The 17,607-nt window shown below is 40.4% G+C and overlaps 1 protein-coding gene across 1 annotated transcript in view; it reads right to left on the bottom strand.

Moving 5' to 3' along the window:
* Window positions 1–1,168: 1,168 nt before the first annotated feature.
* Window positions 1,169–17,607, bottom strand: part of mthfd1l (methylenetetrahydrofolate dehydrogenase (NADP+ dependent) 1 like) — a 372,644-nt gene continuing 356,205 nt past the window's right edge. Inside the window, exon 28 of the mRNA XM_028797690.2 lies at window positions 1,169–2,816. The gene's annotated coding sequence lies outside the window, so the exon portion shown is untranslated. The remainder of the gene's footprint in view (window positions 2,817–17,607) is intronic.

The following is a 17,607-nucleotide window of genomic DNA, read 5'->3' as shown; positions in this document are numbered from 1 at the left end:
GGGGTCCAATCTGCATTGTTTAGGTAGGTGGCACATGTCAAATTAACACCTGCATGAATGCCCAAACCATCACACTCCCTCCTATGGCTTATTTTCTTCTCACAGTGCATCCTGGTGCTATATCTCCTCCAGGTAAATGAAGAACACATACCCTGCCATCCACGTGCAACAGAAAACAGGAATCATCAGACCGGGCGACATTCTTCCAGTGATCCAAGTTCTAGTTCCAACACTCATGTGGCCATTATAGGCACTTTTGTTGGCAGACAGGGGTTAGAATGGGCAATCTCATTGACCTGTTGCTATGCAATCCGATACACAGCAGGGTTTGATGTACTGTTTGTTGTGACACATTACTCCCATATCCTTCAGCAAAATTGTCTGCAATTTTTGCCAGAGATGGCCGCAAAATACCCTGTCAGCAGTCTGTGGTTTTTCCTTTCTTGGACCACTGTCAGTAGATACTCACCATGGCTGACTGTGAGCACCCCACATGTCTTGCTATTTTGGAAATGCTCTGACCCTGTCATGCTGTCAAAGCAATCTGGCCCTTATCAGACTCACTCAGTTTTTCCCCCTGCCCATATCTTCTATATTAAATATGTCAACAACAAGTAGCTAATGTAAGCTCACCATCTAATAAATCATTATCCTTGACATGTCTCATTTTTACGAGATAGATGCCATCATTCACTTCATATGGGAGTTGTCATAAAGTTTGAGCTCATCAGTACAGTATTCCTTAATAAACAAACAGACACAAAAAAACAAGAACACAACAAGAAGTGTTGTGGAAAAAACTTTCCTCCATTTTCAAAGAAGTCGTTCACGGAGATCAGATATGAATGCAGAACAATTCCTTATGTGCACATAGATATGGACAAATGTCTCAATGCATGGAGCGAGTCCCCAGTAATACAATTCATCTACTTTTCTGCTACCATTTTCTCATCTAATACATCAAGACATCTGACACATAATTTACAGAATTCTATCATCTTAACCAATCAAATACAGCCACCAGTAACTTTGTATACATGTCGATTCTGTCATTATTCTTCGCATTGTTTTGTTAATAGGGATGTCCTACGGGTTGTCTTATTGATCTTATCACCGCTTCACAATAGGGTTGGTTGGGCTTTCTCAATAGTTTGTTCTTGCTTTTTATGGGGGGTGTTCATTAGTCATTTACTTTTTCCCTTGGGAAATCAAGCTGGTGGTTTCTCTAAGATGAGCCTCACCTCACCTGCTCAATCTATAAGCCACGTTTAGTTAACCCTTTAGTTCCCTTCAGTCCTGTTTCTTTGGTTTTAATTATTCATTGTTACAACTTCATTTAAGTATATATTTGTAATAATTTGTAAACTTTATGTATTACCTAAAAATTCCATAATAACTAAAAAATCAAAACACAACAGGGACTTAAAAAGGGAATAAATGCTATGGTATTCATACAAAATGTAAAGAGAACCCCAGACCTTTGGAAAAAAGTTGCTATTTAATTTTTAACCTCCTCTTTAAGTAAAACACACTATATTGAAATGCTGATACAGCAAAAAAAATATTTTATTAAACCAAATATTTCAATAAAACATGGGAAAAACTTCCAGACATTTTACTGAAAATTATAGCATCGTCCAACTTTTATTCCACTTGAATTTTCACTCTCAATGGGTTAATTCTTCTACGGAAGGCAACAAGTGTGTTAATAATTTCCAAATTTAAAATCTCCATCATTTGGATCACCAAACACAATGTGATGTATGGCAGACATATTGCACTGATTATTTTCAAAACACAGTAAGACTTTTTTCTATTTCCTTTTATTTGGCACACACATTTTTCACCTTTGTAACTAATGAAGAATAAATATTCTAATGAAAAGATCCTTATGGGGTAACTGGCCCATTGGTAATGCTCATATTTCTGTTGAAATCAAATTTTAAACCAAAAATGAAAACAGTCCAAATTGAAACTTTACAGAACAAATGTCAACACCTAGGTTAGTTATTGGCCACCCAGGACAGAATTTAATGCCCTAATTATGATTTTACCTCAGGAGAAGTCGCTGGGGAAGCCTATAAAATACTCTTTGAACGTGGAATTTGGAAGGCTCAAGATTGGATAGAAAAGTGTATGGTGCAACTTTTACTGAATGCTTTATTTTTAACTGCTTGCATTTTGTGTTGTGGTGTCAATTTAAAATGTAATTATGATAAACAATGAGACACAGTCTGCTTTTGTTGTAATGCAACTTATATGGTGTCCATCACATTACAGAAAGATAACAACTCTCGCAATGAAAAAGGTAATTCTCTCCTATTTTAAATTATTGTCACGTACGTATAAATGGCAGTTAAGTACTGCTTTAACCATAATGGCTTGACTGACAGGAACTATAACTACTAAGACATTCTATAGGCATAAGCTTAAGCTTCATACCTCAGATCATGTGAATGCAAAGGATATTTGCAGATGTAATCTGAGAGTTTCATGATTATCTGCTGTCATTGTGGGAATGTTGTGTCAAATGAGCTTCTATGTTTGGCATCTACACTTGCTCAGTGAATTTCTAAGCAGACTTTTAAAGAATTCTCATGGATGTATGCATGTCAGAAAAAGAAAAAAAAAACACAACCCAGGTCAGTATTTTAGTATGCACTGCATTTCAAAAGTTGTAAAAAGTTATGTTACGACGATCCTCCATCCTGGCGCAGTCTGGAAGATATTTTCTTGATATTCCCTTGAGGTGCATACTTCACATTCACTCAGGAATCGCTAGCAGGAAGTTAGTATAGACATTACTTTGGTAGGGTCTGCAAAAAGAGCACAAAAAATGAACATCAAACATCACTTGAAATGTCATATGGCACGTATTTTAAAGTTCAAGCTCAGCAAAGACTACACGATTTGACAAGTTACAAGAGCACACAAGGGTTTTCTAATCTTAATTTGAAAGGATATCCATTAATCTTTGATTGTAAAAATGAAGAACAGATCCAACTGTGTATTCATTGTTAATAATCAAACAGAAAAACTTCAGACACTGTAGTCACTGAATAATATTAAAAAAAAAAAGAATATGCAATGCAATATTCAGGTACATATGATATAAAACCATAGAAAAAGCCTAAGGATTTAACCACACAACATTCTCACCTCAACAGCACAGTTCTTTCAAACTTCATGAAAGTCAATAATTAAGAACCAAAATAACAGTTAAAATTATACAGCATTTAGTCCGCACTGTAGACATTTCTGCGTTCTAAAGTTTTCACAGACACTCATCCACATGCTAAAAAGGCGCATTTTTAATTTTGATTGGATATGTCGAGCCACACAAAATCATCCTTTAGTTTCTGAGCCTACTTTTTCAGTCAATAGGTTGTAGGGGGCTGGAGTCTGCCATGGTGTTATTGGGTACAAGGCAGTAATCAGCCCTGGTCGGAATGCCAGAACATGACAGGCCTCTATCATGCACCACCTCGTACTCTTTCAAACCACATCAAGAGGGAGTCATCACTTTGCCTGACTTACACGCAACATCCACAGGTCATAAGACTACTTAACAGCCACTCACACTGACCACTGTATGATTGTTAATTGCGTATAACAACTGAGATTGTATTTAATGTATGGTGTCTGATGTTGACGTTGAACTACTGTGACTAGTCTCCCGGAGACATCCACTTAAGAATTATATACAGTATTTCTATGTACTCTTGACAACAAATTTAATTATGAAAGGTGATTTACATGGGCTATAAATGCTTTTTAGAAAAGTTTGCACTGCCCCTTTGATATTAAATGGATTCTTCACACAAATTCCAATATTTAATTTCCTTATCATAACAATCTATGCTGAAATGAACAGTTAATCTCTGCCTTCACTGGAAAACACTCATTTGAATGGTGTGTATTTTTCAAATCAATGTCCACAAGTAACTATGTTTACCCCTGGAAATTCCATGGAGAAATAATAGGTATCAGTTTTAATCTAATAATAACAACATATTGTTAATCCAATATTCTGCTCAACCTCTCCTAATGGGTTTTCACTGTTGAATGACATGGCTCTAAATGTGCTTCATGGAAATGTGGCCGTAATACCTGTATATTGAGAAAATCTAGATTATCAAACTGGATTTTATAAGCGCTTAGCCTTGTTAATGAATTACTGGGATGTCAATCTGTCGTATGGCAACACATCCACAGTAACACAAATAATTCAAGTAATATAGGACATACGGAGCCTTCTGAAAGTAAGAGCAACTAGGCAGATTCCAGGGGAAAAGGGGATGAATTATGAAGAAAGATTAAAAAAGCAGAGCCTTTTCAGTTTAAGCAAAAGAAAATTAAGAGATGACATGATTAAAGTATTTAAAATTATGAAGTGTATTAGTACAGTGGATCAAGACTGTTCAAAATAAGTTCATCAAGAACACGGGGACACAGTTGGAAACCTGCTAATGGTACATTTCGCACGTAGACAGTAAGACTTTATGAACATTCAAAACTAGACTTGATTTTGTTTTTAGAAGAATTGAGTGGATTGGACTGGTGAGCTTTGTTGGGCTGAATGGCCTGTTCTCCTCTAGAGTGTTCTAATGTTCTGTTCAGACCTCTTCACTTTTTACACATTTTGTTATGTTGCAGCTTAACTCTAAAATATTTTAAATTAATTTTTCCCTTTAACAAGCAGCACTCAACACCCCAGAATAACAAACAGAAAACAGGATTTTAGAAATTTATTATAGTAATAAACTGCAATATCATATTGACACAAGTATGCAGACCCTTTACTCAGTACTTTGTTGAAGCGCCTTTGGCAAGGATTATGGCCCAGAGTCTTAGGCATGGCATGACATGACAAGCTTTGTACACCTGGATTTAGAGATTTTCTGGCATTCATCTCTGCAGATTCCTCTCAAGCACTACCGGGTTGGATGGAGACCAGTGGGCAGTTTCTTTCAGATCTCTTCAAAGATGTTTGACTGGGAGAGAGTCTAGGTGGCGCAGTAGTAGTGCTGCTGCTTTGCAGTGGTAGTGCTGGTACTTTGCAGTAAGGAGACTGTGGAAGATTGAGGGTTTGCTTCCCGGTTCCTCCCTGTGTGGATAGTGCTTTGAGTACTGAGAAAAGCACTATATAAATGTAATGAATTATTATTATTATTAGGTTCTTGCTGGGTCATGGAAGAGCAAAACTTTGGCCCAATCTGGAGCAGATTTTAATTTAGAATATCACTGTACTTTGCTCCATTCACGTTTCCCTCGACCTTGACTAGTCTTCGAGACCCTGACACTAAAAAACAACCCCACACAATAATGCTGCCAATGGCATGTTTCAGTGTTGGACCGGTATTGCTCATGTGTTGAACAGTGGCTGGCTTTCTCCAAACGTGATGCTTAAAATTGAAGCCAAACAGTTCAATCTTAGTTTAATCAGACCAGAGAATCTTCTTTCTCATAGTCTTAGAGTCCTTTAATGTGCCTTTTTGCAGTCTCCAAGTGGGCTTTTATATGTTATCTTTCTACTAATTTGCAATAAAGCTCAGATTAGTGGAGTGTTCCAGTGATGGATGTTTCTCCGGAAGTTTGTCCAATTCCTACAAAGGATTCTGGGAGACTTCAATGCTCACGTGGGCAATGACAGTGAGACCTGGAAGGGCGTGATTGGGAGGAATGGCCCCCCTGATTTGAACCCGAGCGGTGTTTTGTTATTGGACTTCTGTGCTCGTCACGGATTGTCCATAACGAACACCATGTTCAAGCATAGGGGTGTTCATATGTGCACTTGGCACCAGGACACCCTAGGCCTCAGTTCGATGATCGACTTTGTGGTCGTGTCGTCGGACTTGCGGCCACATGTCTTGGACACTCGGGTGAAGAGAGGGGCGGAGCTGTCAACTGATCACCACCTGGTGGTGAGTTGGCTTCGATGGTGGGGGAGGATGCCGGTCAGGCGTGGTAGGCCCAAACGTGTTGTGAGGGTCTGCTGGGAACGTCTGGCAGAGCCCCCTGTCAGAAGTAGCTTCAACTCCCACCTCCGGCAGAACTTCGACCACATCCCGAGGGAGGTGGGGGACATTGAGTCCGAATGGGCCATGTTCCGTGCCTCTATTGTTGAGGCAGCTGACCGGAGCTGTGGCCGTAAGGTGGTCGGTGCCTGTCGTGGCGGCAATCCCCGAACCCGCTGGTGGACACCGGCGGTGAAGGATGCCGTCAAGCTGAAGAAGGAGTCCTACAGGACCCTTTTGTCCTGTGGGGCCCCGGAGGCAGCTGATAGGTACCGGCAGGCCAAGCGGAATGCGGCTTTGGTGGTTGCTGAGGCAAAAACTCGGGCGTGGGAGGAGTTTGGGGAGGCCATGGAGAATGACTTGCGGACAGCTTCGAGGAGATTCTGGTCCACCATCCGGCGTCTCAGGAAGGGGAAGCAGTGCAGTGTCAACACTGTATATGGTGGGGATGGTGCGCTGCTGACCTCGACTCGGGATGTTGTGGGTCGGTGGGGGGAATACTTCGAAGACCTCCTCAATCCCATTAACATGCCTTCCAATGAGGAAGCAGAGCCTGGGGACTCAGAGGTGGGCTCCCCCATCTCTGGGACTGAGGTCACCGAGGTGGTCAAAAAACTCCTTGGTGGTAGGGCCCCGGGGGTGGATGAGATACGCCCGGAGTTCCTCAAGGCTCTGGATGTTGTAGGACTGTCTTGGCTGACGCCTCTGCAACATCGCATGGACATCAGGGACAGTGCCTCTGGATTGGCAGACCGGGGTGGTGGTCCCCCTCTTTAAGAAGGGGGATCGGAGGGTGTGTTCCAACTACAGAGGGATCACACTCCTCAGCCTCCCTGGAAAAGTCTATTCAGGGGTCCTGGAGAGGAGGGTCCGTCGGATAGTCGAGCCTCGGATTCAGGAGGAACAGTGTGGTTTTCGTCCTGGTCGCGGAACAGTGGACCAGCTCTATACCCTTAGCAGGGTCCTGGAGGGTGCATGGGAGTTTGCCCAACCAGTCTACATGTGTTTTGTGGACTTAGAAAAGGCATTCGACCGTGTCCCTCGGGGAATCCTGTGGGGGGTACTCCGAGAGTATGGGGTACCGGCCCCCCCTGATAAGGGCTGTTCAGACACTGTACGATCGGTGCCAGAGCTTGGTCCGCATTGCCGGCAGTAAGTCGAACCCGTTTCCAGTGAGAGTTGGACTCCGCCAGGGCTGCCCTTTGTCACCGATTCTGTTCATATCTTTTATGGACAGAATTTCTAGGCGCAGCCAGGGTGTTGACAGGGTCCAGTTTGGTGGGCTCAGGATTGGGTCACTGCTTTTTGCAGATGATGTTGTCCTGTTTGCTTCATCAGGCTGTGATCTTCAGCTCTCTCTGGATCGGTTCGCAGCCGAGTGTGAAGCGGCTGGGATGAGAATCAGCACCTCCAAATCCGAGACCATGGTCCTCAGCCGGAAAAGGGTGGAGTGCCCTCTCAGGGTTGGTAGCGAGATCCTGCCCCAAGTGGAGGAGTTCAAGTATCTCGGGGTCTTGTTCACGAGTGAGGGAAGAATGGAGCGCGAGATCAACAGGCGGATCGGTGCGGCATCCGCAGTAATGCGGGCATTGCATCGGTCTGTCGTGGTGAAAAAGGAGCTGAGCCGCAAGGCGAAGCTCTCAATTTACCAGTCGATCTATGTTCCTACCCTCACCTATGGTCATGAGCTATGGGTAGTGACCGAAAGAACGAGATCGCGAATACAAGCGGCTGAAATGAGTTTCCTCCGCAGGGTGTCTGGGCTTTCCCTTAAAGATAGGGTGAGAAGCTCAGTCATCCGGGAGGGGCTCAGAGTAGAGCCGCTGCTCCTCCGCATCGAGAGGAGTCAGATGAGGTGGCTCGGGCATCTGATCAGGATGCCTCCTGGACGCCTCCCTGGTGAGGTGTTCCGGGCACGTCCAACCGGGAGGAGGCCCCGGGGAAGACCCAGGACACGCTGGAGGGACTATGTCTCTCGACTGGCCTGGGAACGCCTTGGGATTCTCCTGGAAGAGCTAGAAGAAGTGGCCGGGGAGAGGGAAGTCTGGGCATCTCTGCTCAAGCTGCTGCCCCCGCGACCCGACCTCGGATAAGCGGGAGACAATGGATGGATGGATGGATGGATTCTGTGGAGCTCGGCCAGACTGACCATAAGGTTCTGGATCACCCCTCTTACAATGATACCTCTCCTATGATTGCTCAGTTTGAATGGGCTGGCAGCTCTAGGAGGAGTTGCAGTTGTTTCAGACTTATTCCACTGAAGAATTATGACAGCCACTGTGCTCTTGGAAACCTTTGTAGCCTTCCCCCGCTCTGTGCCTCAACACAATCCTGACTCTAAGCTTTGTTGATAGTCCCTTTGACCTCATGTCTTGGTTTTTGTTGTGATATACACTGTCAACTGTGGGACTTTATATATACACAAATCTGTGCCTCTCCTAATCATATGCAATTATTTGAACTGTCCACCAGTGGACTCCTAACAAGGTGTAGAAACATTTCGTGTCATAGCAAAGAGTACTTGTGTCAATGTAATATTTCAGTTTTTTCTTTCTAATAAATTTGCAAATATTTCTAAAATTCTGTTTTTGTTTTATTATTCTGGCATATTGAGTGTTTCTTGATGAGGGAAACTATTAATGTGAACATTTCAGCATAAGGCTACAACATAACAAAACGTGAAAGCAAAGGGGTATGAATACCTTCTGAAGACATTGTATAGCATTAAAAGATACATTTTCCTACTAAAGTAACATTTAACAAACGTTTTTGTTCTATTTCGCAGTCGTAAGTTGTTTAAGTGTCTTGGGACTAATGATGTAATTATAAAGAACATGATAGATCTTGTGACTCTAAGTCCTCATATAATAAGAGTAAACAGCATTTTGTTTCTTCTGCAATCCAAATGCAATACATGTGGCTAAATCAGCTGATGGGTCTCCCCATATATTAAGAACAGGGCCAAAAAATTTTTTTTTTTTTTTTTAAAGGATGAAAAAACAAAAGGAATAAAATTCCACAAAATGATAAACTAGAGTTTTTTTCAATAAGGAATCACTGCTGGAGTTTACATTTGCATAAAGTTTTCAGATGCTCAAGTTCATTTAGTGATACGAGAAAGCAGCAGCTGCAGTTCAAAGGGTAATGGCAAGACAGGAGGATTAGATACTTCTTCTCAAAAAAAAACAAAAAACAAAGACTACCAACTATTTTCATGTAAAGTGATACACTTCGAGCTATCTGCATCCTGTATTAACAAGACATCCACTGGGACCATGCAATGCTGGGACGCCACTGCCATAAGTTGATTTTTGCACTTCTCTAGATTTTGTTCTCTTTACTGTTATTTTTCTTAAAGCATCACTACTCTTCCTGGTATACTGTGTTGTTAGCTCTTATGGTTAATATGACATTGTTCACTGTTAAGTGTTCCCTAATCTTATGACATCAATAAAAAAAGTCATCATAAAAATGCAAGATTATAGCTGAATATGTATGTCCTATATAGAGAAGCATGAACAGTGGTTCTGATGACAGTTTTTGAGGTCAAAAAGTCTGCAGTGAAGGTTGAGTTTTACTAAGAATCTGTTCGAAATCCAGTGGATTTTGATGGATTGTGAGCATTGAGATTTATGATGGACTGCCATGAGAGTTGCTGTATACCATTAAATTTGTACTGAGTGTGAAAAAGCAAATAAGGAAATGCAAAACAACAAGTCTGAATGTGAATGAGGTACAGTGCAGGACAATGGCTGGAAGTGAACAAGATGGAAAAGGTGAATCCAATGTGAGGAGTAATCTGCAGTCTGGGAGGTTGCACCTTCTTATATGTGTTTTACAGGTGTCAAAGGTTCTGATGTGCTAAATTGATATGATTTGTTTTAAACACAGTATGGAAGTTCTCCTATTTAGGCAATATGTTGAAGGTAGATAGGGAGGTTGACTGAAGGCAGCACCAAATGGCTTTTAATGGCCAAGGAAACTAAATGTAGTACTGAGCTACAATGGTGACAAACAGTAATAGTGTTGTACAGTTTCCAATTTGAGGGACAGCCTTCCTTATCTTTCTCTTTAGTGGATTTCTCCTGGTGGGCTACAACTGACATTTTTTAAAGAATAAACCCAGTCAGGCAGTGGGCATTCTGTACACTTTTAAATATGTACAATACATAGTTGGCTGTAGCACAGGGAAAGCTTCAGTAGTTAGGAAGCACAAAAAAAAACCACATCATCTATTAGGTTAGTTGCAGTCGTTTAGGGGATGAGTGAGTACAGCTAGACTGAAAAGAGGGGGAGAACCCACTGTGTAATTATATCCTCGCAGTTACACTGACAAATCAGAAGCCCACTTGCTCACTTAAACAAAAGAGGAGTTTCCTTATAGCTCAACTGGGCATGCACCTGCTGTCTAGTTTAGAGGTCCTAGGTTTGTGACAAGCCTCTTTATGTGTGGATGTGAAATGAAGAGGGGCAGGGGACTGTGTGATCTCTTGCCAGTATCTTTTGGGGGTTTATCTACTTAGGGGAGAATCAAGTGCAGTGAGGGGCAGCAAAGCTGAAAAGACAAGCAGCTATGTAATATGACACCTATAGAGCTGCAGTCAGAAAACCGCTTGCTTGTTTGTGTTATGAAAAGCCACACAGGCAAGAAAAGGACTTATAACCAATCATAACCAAAAGGAAAATCAAAAGATCAAAAAATACCTAGTGCCCAGGCCCAAAATGAAATCTAACTCCAAATCCAAAAGCCAGAAGGAAAAAAAAAATCTGAGAAACTTTTGCACACATGAGTGCATGCTTAGAATTTCTTTGAGGTATCTGCAAACTCGGATAAGGAAGTGGCTCCATGGGCCAACAACTATACCCTGTGACCCGTGACATAACTCAATTCATTACTGCTAGCAACTGCATGGCAACTGTCAAAGAAAATGGCATCTCCCATGCCAAAACTAAACAGTGTCATGGGATAAAATATTGAATATTTTTAAACAGGCTATATAAAAATAAAATGTGATTTGAATGGGCTTAAACAATCCAAAAATATACTGAGAACACATGATACATTAACAATGTAAAATAACCAATTATGACAATTTGGGCAAAAGGGGGTTTTTCTCTTTACCTCAACTGGGTAAGCAACAGCTTTCTAATTTCAGAGGCTCCAAGTTTGTGGCTAGCCACTCTGTGAAACAAGGAAGAAGGGGGCCAAAAAACAATTTCTTCATAGTGACAGTGTGTCTTGGTGCTATAAAAATATACCATCTGCAATTAGTCCATCTGTGATAAGCCAAGAGTTCTTTTACCCCTTTCATGCCTGCAGGCCGTCCAAGAAATTTACAAGAAAATAACCAGTTTGACATCATTTATAGAAGAAAGACTTTGTTTGTCAGAATACTCCTAATTCACATGCAGAGATTAACCTCCTTAGCACTTGACCCGAATGTCACTACGGCAACGTTATAGACACCTCTTGTGTAAGACCCGGGGATTACTCGGGCTGTAAAAGTGCCAACAGCGTTACTGCCAAGTGTAACTTGGGCAATGGTATACGCGTAAGCGTCAGGCCTAAGTATTACCTGGGCAACAGTATAGGCTCGTCTTCTCCTAGCCTCATACTAACGTGTCGTAAGAAATGCCTCTCATGAGCAGTGATCACGAGGTGAATCTGTCTTCAGGCAGTGAAAGTGAAATTGTCAGAGAAACTGAAAGTGATTCTGGTAAATCCGAAACTGACGCTTGAGTCACTCGCACATGTGCAGTTCATATTATTATTATTATTATTATCATCATCATTACTAGTAGTAGTATTATTAGTATTATTATTCATTATTATTATTTGTATCATTATTATACTTTCTACACTTCTGGCATTTGTTGTGTTTTGCATGTTTTATAGTAGAAAGATGAGATTTAATACAAATGTCATTCTTCAGGCAAAAAAATGCAATGCTTTTTACATGTTTTTTTTGAGTGAAAATGTAACGCTAAGGAGGTTAATGTGTGTGAGCCAGTCATTACTGATTTGGACAAAGATGTATTAAAGTCTGTAGATATTGTAGCTGGAGTGTCTCCATTTAACACGATTGAACTTAAAAGTAAATTTGTTTTGCTAAGTAAACTGTTTACAAAATGATTAATTATTGGGAAAATTCACAAAGAGCACAGCTTGCCTCAGTTCAAGGCATGAAGTAATTGATAGATTTTAGAAACTGTGAAATATGTGGAGGTAAACATGAAAATTACTAAAGTCTTGAACATGTTTGCTATGGTGATGTAATGGGGTCAGGTTATAAAGAAACTGAAAATACAGAATATTAGTGGATAAGAACCTTTTCATATACCTGCCATGACACCTGTGCAGGCTATGACAGTCACATGTAAGTGTAATCGAACTAGGATATTAACATGTTCCTTTATAAGTGTGAACTGGCTAATCCCAGTAACCTATTAATATCCTGGATCTACAGAGGAAATTGGCTTTTCTAGAAGGTGATACAACTCTGGATGGAATATAACAGAAGTGCAGTTGAAGAAAGGGTTTACTTTCTGCTCCACTTCCATCATTCCAACAGGGGAGTATGGAATCTACTGCAAATATCATGAGAGGTCAATGCAAGAAAGAATACCGTGGGGCCATAGTGGCTCACTGATTCTCAAGAAAGAAGTGATTTAATATACAACCAAATCACCAGTGTTAAATGAACCCTTAAAATGTTTACATGAATGCCTTCTTTTCACGTATAAACTTTAAAGGATTACTTTAACACTACTGTATATTTGGTAATTTAACACTAGCAATTCTGCTGTGTAAAATGCAGTACAGTGGTGCCTCATACTTTGAACGATTCTAAATGCGAATGTTCCAGAGTTTGAACGCTAAAATCGAGAGAAATTTCATCCAGAGTTTGAACGATGCTTCTATGTTCAAACTGCATGTGCAGTGAAAAAACAACAGATGGCATTTACACAGCGAGCATAAACATTATCTATTCGTCCAATTCGTCTTGTGCTTTCACTGTGAAAGCATCTCTTGCATGTTTTCAGTGCTTTTTTTCATTATTTTTGGTGTGTTTGGTTATATATACAGTATAACCCCTCTCTATTAACCATGGCATCCAAGAATAGTGAGGAAACAACATATCCTAAGAGGAAGGTTGTAGTATCGACGATTGAGGTGGAAAAGGAACTTATAGCGAAGCATGAAATTACAGTAAATGCAATTTTCATTTAATTATAGAATATGTATTTTATTTAGTGCTTTCATGTTTTAACTTATTATTTAGGGCATTTAATTGTGTTATTTTTAACTTACATTATGTGTATTTGCTGTTTAAGTTGATCAAAATGAGCATTGTTTAGGGTCTGGGAACTGTGACAGATAGGGGGCGCTGTCGACCCCTAAACCTTCAGTCAACATGTTCGGACACTAGGTACAAAGTCCAATAATTATATTTATTACAATAATAATGTGCAAAAAGCATCTCCACTCCACAATACTCAATAAATCAATAATAAACACTAATCACAATCAATCCTCCACTCCCAGCAGCTCCGTTCTACACCCTCCCAACTCGGCTCATTCTGCTGGGGTTTCCCACAGTCCTTTTATATTCCTTGACCTGGAAATGCTTCTGTCCCTCAGTCCATATGATTTCATAGCACTTCCGGGTCAGGTGGAATCTTCTTTTTCTTCAGCCCGGAAGTACTTCGCTTCTCAAATCCTCGTGCCTCCCTGACGGCCCCCATGTTATCCAGCAGGGCTATGAAATAAAACTCCAATGTCCATGATGCCCTGCTGGAATTCGGGGCACCTCCATGTTGCAGGGAGGACTCCATCTAACGGTGTGGGGGTATTGGCCGGGATAAGCTGTCGGCCACATATCACAGAACAGATTAATTCACTTTAAATTATGTCTATTGGAGAAAATTGATTCGAACTTCGAACCTTTCAGAATTCAAACGGCCTCCTGAAATAAATGAAGTTTGAAATATGAGGCAACACTGTACCAATCCTCTACACGTATTTTTTGTGAGAAAAGTTACTCACCATGCCATTCACCTCACATGAAATATGTTACAACAGATTTAAGACAAGACAAAGCCTAGGCTGAAGAGGCTGGTAATTGGGTACTTTTTACGGCTGCGATTGTAAGTAGAAGAATCTATACTATGCAGCTTTTTGAAACAGTTATATAAATTCTTGTAATGAAAGATGAATTTTTGTCAATTATTAAATGACCATCTGTCTGATTAAATGACAATCAAACTGAAAAGTATATTTGTGGACCAAGGGTATTTAAAAAGCAGGACTTTACTAGCAATTGTGAAAAAGGCTGGTATGTTGGAAATAGATTTGCAGGTGGTCCCCCGTATACTACGTCTAGTCCTGTGCTATAAATCATGAAGGACAGGCTACCTGAGGACTATCTGGCCATTTAAAGGTAACCTGGGTCTTTGGGCTTCAGGATTATCTAGGGTTTGGATGGGGATCTAGAAGATGATGGCACAAGAAGGAAAATATTTACATAGAAATGATCTCTGCCTGGTGTCCAAAAAACACCTCTGGTTGTTGTTGCAGTGAGTGAGGTGTAGAAGGTGTAGAAGAACAGATGATTGATTGCAGAAAGGAAGACAGGCAAGAGCTAGGCAGAGGAAAAAGGAGAGAAGACTAGAAGAAAATGGTGCTTTCTTAATTACAATCATAAAAAATCATATATTTTTAAATTTAGTGCCATTCTCCTACTCAAAGCATTTCAGAAATATTTCGAGTGGTTTAAAAAAATAAAAGCACAGAAAATTATTAATGATGGATTGAAACTAACATTAAATTCCAAGTGATAGATTAATGCATTAAACATTCACTGTGGCACTCACCTGAAATGACATATGTTATAACAGATTTGAGACAAGACAATGTCCAGGCTGAATTAGAACAAGAATAATTATAATTTGAGATCTGAATTAAAATAAGAAAATTAAGAAGATGTAAAAATACAGAAAAACAAATTGCTAAATGAACAAATAATTTGTGTTATCTAAAGCTGGTATCACATTATGTGACTTTTAGTCGCGGGTATGTCAAACTTGCTGACTGCTTTTGCTGATTTTATTGCCAAACCATGTCAGTTTACATGACTGAAAATCTCTGAGAATGTGTAACGAACTGACTGTGCGCTGACTGTCTAACACTCCTTTTTGTGATAACCAATAATATGCGGCCTGATGGAGACAGTAGTGTACAAAAGGTGAACAGGTATAGCAAATTTAGTTGTAATCTCAGCATTTTATTTATGCTTTTTTCCATTCTCTCATGGTATGTAAAACAAGAGACATTAGACAGACGGGCTTTTCCTGCTCCTTATACCTTGTCACTGTATTTATGTGCATTGTTCTTTCAGATAAGCATTCATTGGTTCTCAACCCTTGCACACACTGAGTCCACCCCTACGACTAAAGATAAAATCAAACCTGTTTAATAACTCACTAGTTGGAGTGAGTCATTGAGCATGTCAGACCACACGACTGTCAGTAACAGGAGTGCACCGCTGACTGCCTCCAACTTGCTAAAATTATGCAAATGAAGTCTATGACTGAAAATCGCTGGAAAAGTTGTCAAATGTGACATGGCCTTTATGTGTCAGAATATCAATGCAGGGATTAAATTACCCAGAACATTAACCATCTGCGAAAGAGAACTTAATTGAGTTCGTCATTCAGTTATATCACTTCAAAACAGACCCACCATATTTTGGAGGAAAATAAAGAAGGATGAATAGAAAAGGACCAGATCAGTTTTAACATGAAACATTCAAGTGGTGGCTCTGAGGCTAGGGATCTGCACTAGTAATCGGAAGGTTGCCGGTTCAAATCCCGTAAATGCCAATAGGGACTCTGCTCTGTTGGGCCCTTCAGCAAGGCCCTTAACCTACAATTGCTGAGCGCTTTGAGTAGTGAGAAAAGCGCTATATAAATGCAAAGAATTATTATTATTCAAAGGACAACAGCCACTCAATGGCTATTCATTTGATGTTCACTTCAAATGTAACACCTGCAGCCAGACCGCTGGCCTGAGTTAAGGTGCTGACCGCTGAAAAGTTAAACCACCCAGACAAAGTAATCTCATTTAAAGATGCAAACTCATTCTTGTTCTTGTACACAGCACCAAGTGAACATGCCACCTTACGGAAAGGGTGAGATACCAGTCTAGTATTAGGACTCCACAGGTTATGTTCATTCTATTACTTTGTGTTTTGCTTTTTCTGTGGTATATCCCTTCCCCTTGTTCTGTCATCATTATCTTGGCTTCCAGTCTTTTCCACATTAATTACTCTTTGTTCTGGCACAGACAGAACAGATTAGGTGTACTAGTGCCCAAAGGAGTTTAATTTGTCAGACATCTTGCATGCATTTGGAAAAGTTTATAAACAAGCAACATTGCTTTACATCTTTTGATGTGGAGCCAATCATGTGATGTTATCAGTGTTGTCAAAAAGACCTGACAACAGTAAAACAAAGTTTCCAACATCAACCAGTGTTTAAGTCCTAAATTACTATCTTCTACAAAAGACTGCTCAACGAATTAGAGTGGTAAATTTTAAAAAGCAAAACATTTCCATTTTATCGGAGTTATCAGGCTGTTACAGGCATCTTTTCTGCAGTTAATTATTTGAAGCTTTTCCATTAAAAAGGGACAGCCTATCCTGCCCTAAGTATTCAAACTGATCTACAAAAGTGCCAAAGTGTTAAAAAATTTCAAAGTGACTTGGTTGAAAAAATAAACTCAACATACTCAGCAATCAATCAATGATAAAGAAAATAACACAGACATTATTTTGGGTTGCTATCCAGGACTAGTACACACTTTGATTGTGCTGGTATCCTCTAAATCAATTTTAGAAGTAATCAGAATAAAGCATTAGAAGGCAAATTTCCTGAAGTGGGCTGAGGTGTGCACCAACGTTTAGTCTGAAATACCTCAACACCATTAACCTCCTGCCTCCAATTGTATTAATTTCCCTGAATGCCTTGATTATACAATTACTCACATTTCTGCACAAGACCCTTACTTGGGAATAAGCAATCATACTGTACTAAAACAAAAAAGCTTTTTCTTATAACCTTACACCAACTGAATATTGTTCTCTAAATCTAATTTCAGAAGAGTAGACATTGTACATGTCCTTAGATTTCTGCTTTTTATGTTGTACACTAGACAAAGAGCCCGTTTCGACAACGTAAGATGAAACGGGCACGAGTGGAATAGTAATAAGTTTAAGCACCACAAACCTTATATAGGTGTATTGAATGAATGCGTAATTCGGCCTGGAGCTGTAGTCGAAATCGCCTTTCAGGCCTCTAGAGCTTTAATCAAAGTTGCCTTTCTCTTTGAATTTTTGCGGCTGTAAATCCGCTGCCTGCCACGATGCCGGTCTCATAAGGTTTTTTGGGCAGCTGCGCAGAGGGCGAATGCGCATTTGGCTTCGGATAGACGTAAGTGAGTGAGTAGGCTGGGGAATTATATATAAGATTCCATGCGCCTACCTGGATGAGCCACCTCGAACTTGGACCAAAGTGTTGCCGTGTAGTGGGT

The sequence above is a fragment of the Erpetoichthys calabaricus genome, chromosome 3, assembly GCF_900747795.2.
Source record: "Erpetoichthys calabaricus chromosome 3, fErpCal1.3, whole genome shotgun sequence".
NCBI lineage: Eukaryota > Metazoa > Chordata > Cladistia > Polypteriformes > Polypteridae > Erpetoichthys > Erpetoichthys calabaricus.
Note: the sequence above shows the minus strand (reverse complement) of the source record. Positions and strands in the feature narration are given on the sequence as shown.